Here is a 7500-nt window from a genome sequence, read left to right on the forward strand (position 1 = left end):
TAGAAGCAATCCAATGTAAACCAATGTAATGTAAGGGAGAAAGGATGGCACAGTCGGTTAGTGCGCGGCTTTGGTGCAAGAGGTCCTGAGTTCGATTCCCCAGCGGGTCTAAAACACAGGTCACATTCCACAGGACACTCATTGCAGGTCACTGTTTTACCTTCTTGAAAGTAACCCAAAACCCTCAATTTGGCTAACCTTAGATCTAAAAACCAACCTTAGGCCTAGGGTTAGCCAAATTGAGCGTTTTGGTTACTTTCCAAAACATAAAACAATGACCTGCAACGAGTGACCTGTGGAATGTGACCTGTGTTTTAGACCCGCCGTCGATTCCCGGATCTCACATCCTTGTTTAGACTTCTTTCCTTTCCGTGTAGCTAAGTAGCTTTAAATACCCGTAAAACGGAGCACTGATGGAGATTGGGGAGTAAAATGAGCGCACCGTCGACCTCAGGTTTGTCAGTTGAATTACTGTTACGAGTTATCGACGTTAAATATGGTTGCTTTACTTTAGTTTACTTTACTTCTCATTGTACCTGAAGAAGGCTGGTTTGGCCAGCCGAAATATAGTACACCACTAAAATCAAATCTACGTTATATCGGCTCTTGCTCAAAATATTTAGTTTCTTAACTTGTAATTACGCCGATCAGATCAAGCCACTGATCCAACGTACATCGACAGGAAGATTGTCCACAGTTACTTGCTTCAAAACTCTTCCTTTCTATATCCGGAGTTATTAACTTCCAGTCCTGTTTCCAGGTTGTTACAGCGTGGGGCAATTGCATTTCTCGTTGAGTTTTTCGTCCCATTTCGGCTAAATTTCGGATTGTGGCCCTGAGTATTTGTTTCAATCTTTGAGTGATCTTTGTTTGTCGCGGTCTCTCATTTTGATCATTCTCGTCGCTAATAGGCTCAAATCTGTTACGAGATTCAAATGACTGTTTACATGTTTTCGCGTGAAAATTCTTCTCCTCTATCTTGAAAGAAAAGCTTTAGCGCAAGCCTGAGCGAGTCTTTTCATGCTCCAATTACTCAGAACGATTTTCAACTGAGTGGGTATTTGTCCTCGAGTTCTTTAATGTTTCGATCATTTTTTAACATTAACGAAGACAATTTAACAATTTAACAAGTTCTGTTTTGGTTTTGGCGATTTGACCGAGAAAGTAAGCCAGTGTTCACATGAACCTTTTTTTTGTAAAAGAAGCAAATCAAGTTTTGCGCCTTTTATATCTGCAACTGAAAACCGTTGAATTTAAGCGCTCTTGACTGGAGATCTCTTGTTCCCCTTCAGTGGTGTTTTTGATTGTTGATTTTCACAAACGCTTTCTGCTTCTAACGAAGTTGCGTTTACTTTCTGAGTAGTTCCAGATACACTCAAATCCGAAGAATCGGCTTCTGAAGAGTTTCCCTTTCTTCTTTCGGACCAAATTGACTTCAGTTTTACAAGCGAGCCCCTTTGTCCCTGGAAAGCGAGAAAGTTTTTGCTGCAGCTTTAGTTTGGTATTTCCGCCAGGCGACGAAGAGGAGACAGATACATCGTTAATTTTTTGTTGTCTTCATCTTTTGTCAGGTTTGGTCCATCCAATCACTCAAAACTTGAATCCCAAAAGTTAACGTTTAGTTATTTTCAAATTAGGGAGGTTTTACTTGGGTGTCATATTCCTAAAAACTTAGCCGGCTGTGCCGAGCCAACTAGGCGCTGGTCAGTTTGTGAGATACGATAAAACCATAGAAGATGGATGTATATGAAGTAGCTATATATAGAATATATTTAAGTCTTCTATTTGCTTTCATACATGTCCAATATAGACAAACTGAGTCGAGTCGTCTCTCGCTGTTGACGATCCGTCTCACCTGATGTCAGAAGATTGCGCAAACGGAAGTAGACTTTACTCACCGGAAGTCGAGTTACCTGAAGGAGGCTATGATCACCCTGACGGATCGTGACAATTTGATCAGGTCGTGACGACTCGTCAGAAGAGTAGTCGATCCGTCTTTTTGAAAAGTCAGGTCGTGGGTCATGTATGCAAATTATACGGCGTGGAACAAGTATGTCGAAGTTTTTTACATTTTTGGTCATGGCCTCCGGTAATTATTTCAGTAATCAACGAACGAAAACAGTGCATGAACCAATAAGAGTTTAAACCAATTTTATGTAACTTGCCTAGGGAGCGGGAAAATACGAGGGTGCAGTTGGAGTTGGTATTGCTTCTCATTGGTTGAAAAGTGGCGCGAAACTTTTAGGCCAGTTTTGAAGCATATCGATCGCTGTTGCGTTATTAATTTGGACGCTCAATTAAAAACAACCGCAATTACAATCACAGTTACTTACCGGGAGCGGGTCAGGAATTAGATTTGGAGCTGGTTATGACAATACATAAACCGGGATAGATCGAAGAAACCATCCCATGTGACTTGAAACATTCTTCTGCTCCGGTATCATGATGTTTAAGTCGAGGCTGCATTTGAGGTGAGAAGAGGAGGTGTAGACTTGAAAATGGTTCGAATGTAGGAAGAAAAAAATAATCCTTTCATTTGATTCAGAGGGCTTAAAATTTACCATCAACTTCATCACAATATAGCGAGATTGCCCCAGGTCGACAATTTACCTCCCAGCAGCATGGCGGGACTACAAGCCTCACCTGAACCTGTTTTAATAGCGTACCTCCCAAAAATCTCGCGTAGTTCAGTGGCGGAGCACCCGAGCAAGTAACCGGAAATTAATAGGTTGACTCCTGACAAGAGGTTCCCGGATTTTTCCCCAGGATCTCCGAATCACCATTTATAAAAACGTCTCTTTATTTCCCGTTTATATTCGGCAGCTCTCTGCGTAAAACGTTTTCTCTAGGGACCAGAAGTTGTGTTCACAGGTCCAGACCTGAATTTTGATCTCGTTCGCTTCCTTGAGGAACATGCAGCGGAGTGGAGCCGAAAGGAATGCGTGGAGTGCCTTGAGGTTTGTCTACTAACCCTCTGGACTTGCCCTTGAAAAGAGACGAGTCCAAAGGTCAACTAAGTCGCTTGCGTCCTGCCGCTGCTACGGGTCCAAAGAACAGTAAAATCTCAGTTTAGAATTTAATCACAACAGTATCAGGACACTCAGTTTCAACGATGAAATTATATATGAAATGGATCGTATATGAACTGCGGATATGAAATCAAGTGAAGCTATGATCCTCGCAGTTGTGAACGCAATTGTGATGAACGCAATTTTTGCAATTGCGTAAAGAAGCCTGAAAAATTCAGGACTTCAACGGGATTTGAACTCATTCCTCACTGGAAGATTAGAACCCACAAATGACCAGCTCCCAACGTCAGTGGCTTCATAGCTCAGTTGGTTAGAGCGTCGCACCGGTATCGCGAGGTCAAGGGTTCAAATCCCGTTAAAGTCCTGAATTTTTCAGGCTTCTTTACGCTTTTGTAAAAGTTGTGTTCATACCTGCGAGGATCATAGCTTCACTTGATTAATTGTAGATATGACCGACTACCTTTCCTGTTGTTTGTGGGCTAATCTTGAGGGAAGGGGTTTTTGACATGTCCTTATCCGTTTTCATTTCTTTGCTAAATCGTGTCTGCTTGTTGGTTTTTCAGTTAATTCCACTCATGGCATCAATCGCTGTTCCAACGCTCCGTCTGTCTCGAGATGTGGTAGATTTTGAAACGTGCCTGGTTGGTCAGCCAGTCGAATTGCACATAACGTTGTACAATCGTTCAAAGTCCGCCTCGGCTTGGATCGCCAAGAAAGGTAACCATGTGGCAATGAGATGCGCTAAGAAATCATAAGTAGATTGGGGGATTCTGTTTTCTGAATGATAACAGCGACGAGTAATGATCAGCGCAGTTATGAGTGCTTCTTTAGCAGCCGCGAAATGAAAGCCTGAAAACTTCCATCTTGAACGGGACCACTAAGGGACCACGAAATCTTTCCCGTAGAATAAAGGACCGAGCAACTCCCATACTGACGCTATATCACGGCATTTTTACAAACCTGTCTGTTTAGGCTACCTTTACCACAAAAAATAAAGGCAGTTCCGGTTCGGTGACGCTCTGACGTCATGTTAGTTTCTTGTGATTGGTCATATGTCATATGTCATATATCTTCTTTACCCTAGGATTTTAGAGTAGCTTGGTGTAGCTAATATCTCCGAGCATTTACCCTCCCAACCATGATACACCACAGAAGACAGACCACAACACCGGGAACTACATGCCCTACTCTTTGCGACAAGTGTGTGGGTTCTTTTACGTCCCACAGGATTATGAACATTGAAGGGTTATGAGACGGGACCTCCGGCTTATCGTCCTTATCCGAGAGGACTAGAGAGTCTAACCATTTGCAGATGTAATTACAAAGGCAGCACTTTCTCCTCAGTTATTTAAAGACCCTGAGTGTTGGTCCGGCCGGAGTTGAACTCACGACCTCCCGCGTGACAGCCCGGTGCTCAACCAACTGAGCCACCGGTGCGCGGTCATCAGTCTCCTGCGGAAGTCTCATTCTCGGGAAATTCAATCTAAAAATAAATGGCTCTGTGAAAACGCCGTTCGCTCGTAGTCAACTTGGGCTCCTGTAGAGACCGGATAAAGTTTTTGGTTGAAAGAGTGATCTTTTAATTGCTCATCTTCACAATCGTTCACTTTACAGACCCTCGTTATCCATTGGTCAGTCAGCAAGTCTTTGACGTGTCGCCAACGGAAGGATTCCTCGAGGCAAAAACAACTCTTGTATCCCAAACAAAGACTACACTTAAAGTTACCTTCACAGCAAAGTAAGTTCAAGTTCATGTGTATCTCTGAAATGCCTTCAATCTCGGACAAATTTCATTGACTAATCACGTTCAAGTTTTCCATTTTCCAGCTAAAGTGAAAAATTGACATTCATGCCAACTTTGTACGTGTTATTTATTTTATTCTGTGGATTTGAGTTATTTGTTTCCCAGAAAGAGCACTCTCTCTTCAGACATTATTTACGAGACCATGAATGGATAGATCCTCAACCCCTCACACCAAAATCAAGTTCTTTTCATGATACCTTGCTAACAATTTAAGCGTACCGGCATTTTTAGTCTCGTATTTATAGCTTGAATTACCCTCTTTGACTTATTGTGAGCTAAGTGAGGTTAATTATTATTCTTTAACGTTGCAGGCACAATATTGAATACGAGTGCGTCGTCATAGTCAGCGGTCAACTTCAAGAAGAGGAGCAGAGACTGGTGATGAGAGGGCGGGGTTCGTACGATCAGCTCGTACGATCAAACTTACGAACGGCTGGTTCATGTCACCACGGACACGTGACCAACTGTAAAATGCGTGATATTTGTCGCGAAATTACGTCTCCACCAAAGGCAGTAATTTTGTTTTATGACACATCGCGCTGAATAGCATTTTTGTGTCGCGGTATGATTTGTTTATAGACCTCTGTGTATATTTTGTGAATGCCATTTAATGGAAATGTATTAAAATGTTTTTCATTTATTTGAAAGTGCCTAAGCATTGATAGTGCTGATTCGCCCTAATGGTCTTGTTTCTCTTCATTTGTATTTATTTATATATACTCTAGCGGATCTTGTTGATCAGTTCAGGACTTCATGACAGTTGAGCGCTCTTCGAAAATCTGTTCATCTTAAGGAAAATATATATATATTAGCCAACGGAGCTACGAATAGTCGAAGGGGTTAACCATAGTCCCTTACACTTTCCCTTGTCGTTTTCCATCGACAGAACAGCTTTTCGAAGCTCTTCTTCAGTAAGCTCTCCCTCACACAAATCGCGCGCATCATTAGACAATCTTGGAATTACATCGTTTAGAAACCCGTCTTGTGCTTCTTGACCAAACACTTTTGCGGAGTAAAGCTTTTTATAGAACGCACAAGACTTTGACAGTAAATCCTTTGTATCAGACGCACCAACCAAGCTCTCCTTTTTAAGAACGCGAATGATTTGGGCTGCTCTACGGCAACCAACCCCAGAATTTGGGGCAAGATAAACGTTTTCGTCAACAAACCGGCATTCCACCGGGAACACCATTTTGAACTCTCAGACTTTGCGGACGTCTGGGGAAACAGACATCTAAAAATAACTTAATTAAAAGTGACGTGTGCTAGGGTCTGACTGGGAGATTCCCTCTCTGTCTCTTTAACTTTCTCTTGGTCCTTTCCGATTAAAGCAAATTGTCAAATCTCCGACTCGCAAGGATGTAATTCTCGATTTTGTGTCGACTAATTTGAACGATCATTATGTTGCTCTCGAACTTTTTACCACCTTTTGGGTAGTCTGACCACAACATAATCATGGCCTCGCCCAAAGTAAGAACTGAGAACTTGAACACTAGGAAAGTCATCTATAAGCGTGACTCCAGAGCTAGCTCTAAAGCAGCAATGGGACGATATTTGTGTGTCCTGGACTGACCTCTATTATTCAATTCCTTTGAAAGTTGCGAAGAGTTGTTGAACACTTGGCAACAAGTGATTAGTACTGGACTCGATCTACTAATGCCTTTGAGAAAGATCCGCACAATTTCATCTGACGTTCCTTGGATGTCCCAGAAACTAAAGTCGCTGATTCAGAAAAGACAGGAGGCTTTTTTTTAAAAGCGGAGCTACTTCCGTCCAGTTTAAGTGCTATAGAAACGCTGTCAACCGAGAGAGAAAATAATGTAGGGCTAATTATTACGAGTCTAGAGTGCAACAAATGAAAGGTGAACATCCCAAAGCCTGGTAGAAAGAGGTTAAGCGATTAAGTGGAATGCAGTCTCGCAGTTGCGACCTGCTAAGCAAACTTGATATCGTACAGATCCAAGATCGAACTGCGGAGGAAATTGCTAACACCATTAATAAGGCATTCCTTGAGCCGCTAGAAAAATACAGATCCAGTCCGCTGACCCCTTTGCCGCTGGAGGATTGCCAGAAATTCCTGGAGGTAACTGAAGAGAGAACCTACAAATTGTCGTCAAGGCTCTATCCCGCAAAGGCTACTGGACCCGATGGTCTTCCAAACTGGCTACTGAGAGAGTTTGCAAGCGCTAGCTTGGTCGCCTTCCCGGTAAAAACCATCCTAAACGCCTCCTTCAATGGACAGCGTCTGCCCAGCTCCTGGAAATATGCTGATGTCACCCCTCTTCCGAAGAAAACGCCTGTGCAGAATCTGAAGAAGGACCTGAGACCGATCTCTCTGACACCATGTCTGTCCAAAGTTGCCGAGGACTTTGTTGTAACTGATCATCTAAAGCCAACTGTGATGAAGGTACTGGATTCTAACCAGTACGGAGCTGTCCCAAAGTCCCCCAGCACTATCGCCTTGCTCAGCATGATCCATGAGTGGATCACAGAAACTAATGGCAACGGATCTACTGTAAGAGCTATCCTTTTCGATTATAGAAAGGCTTTCGATCTGATAGATCATACCATTCTAATCTATAAATTAGGTAAACTAGATCTTCCTATTAGTGTAATCAATTGGATTATTGATTTGCTAAGTAACCTGTTCCAGAGAATCAAACTGTC

The sequence above is a fragment of the Montipora capricornis genome, chromosome 1, assembly GCF_036669925.1.
Source record: "Montipora capricornis isolate CH-2021 chromosome 1, ASM3666992v2, whole genome shotgun sequence".
NCBI classification, from domain to species: Eukaryota; Metazoa; Cnidaria; class Anthozoa; order Scleractinia; family Acroporidae; genus Montipora; species Montipora capricornis.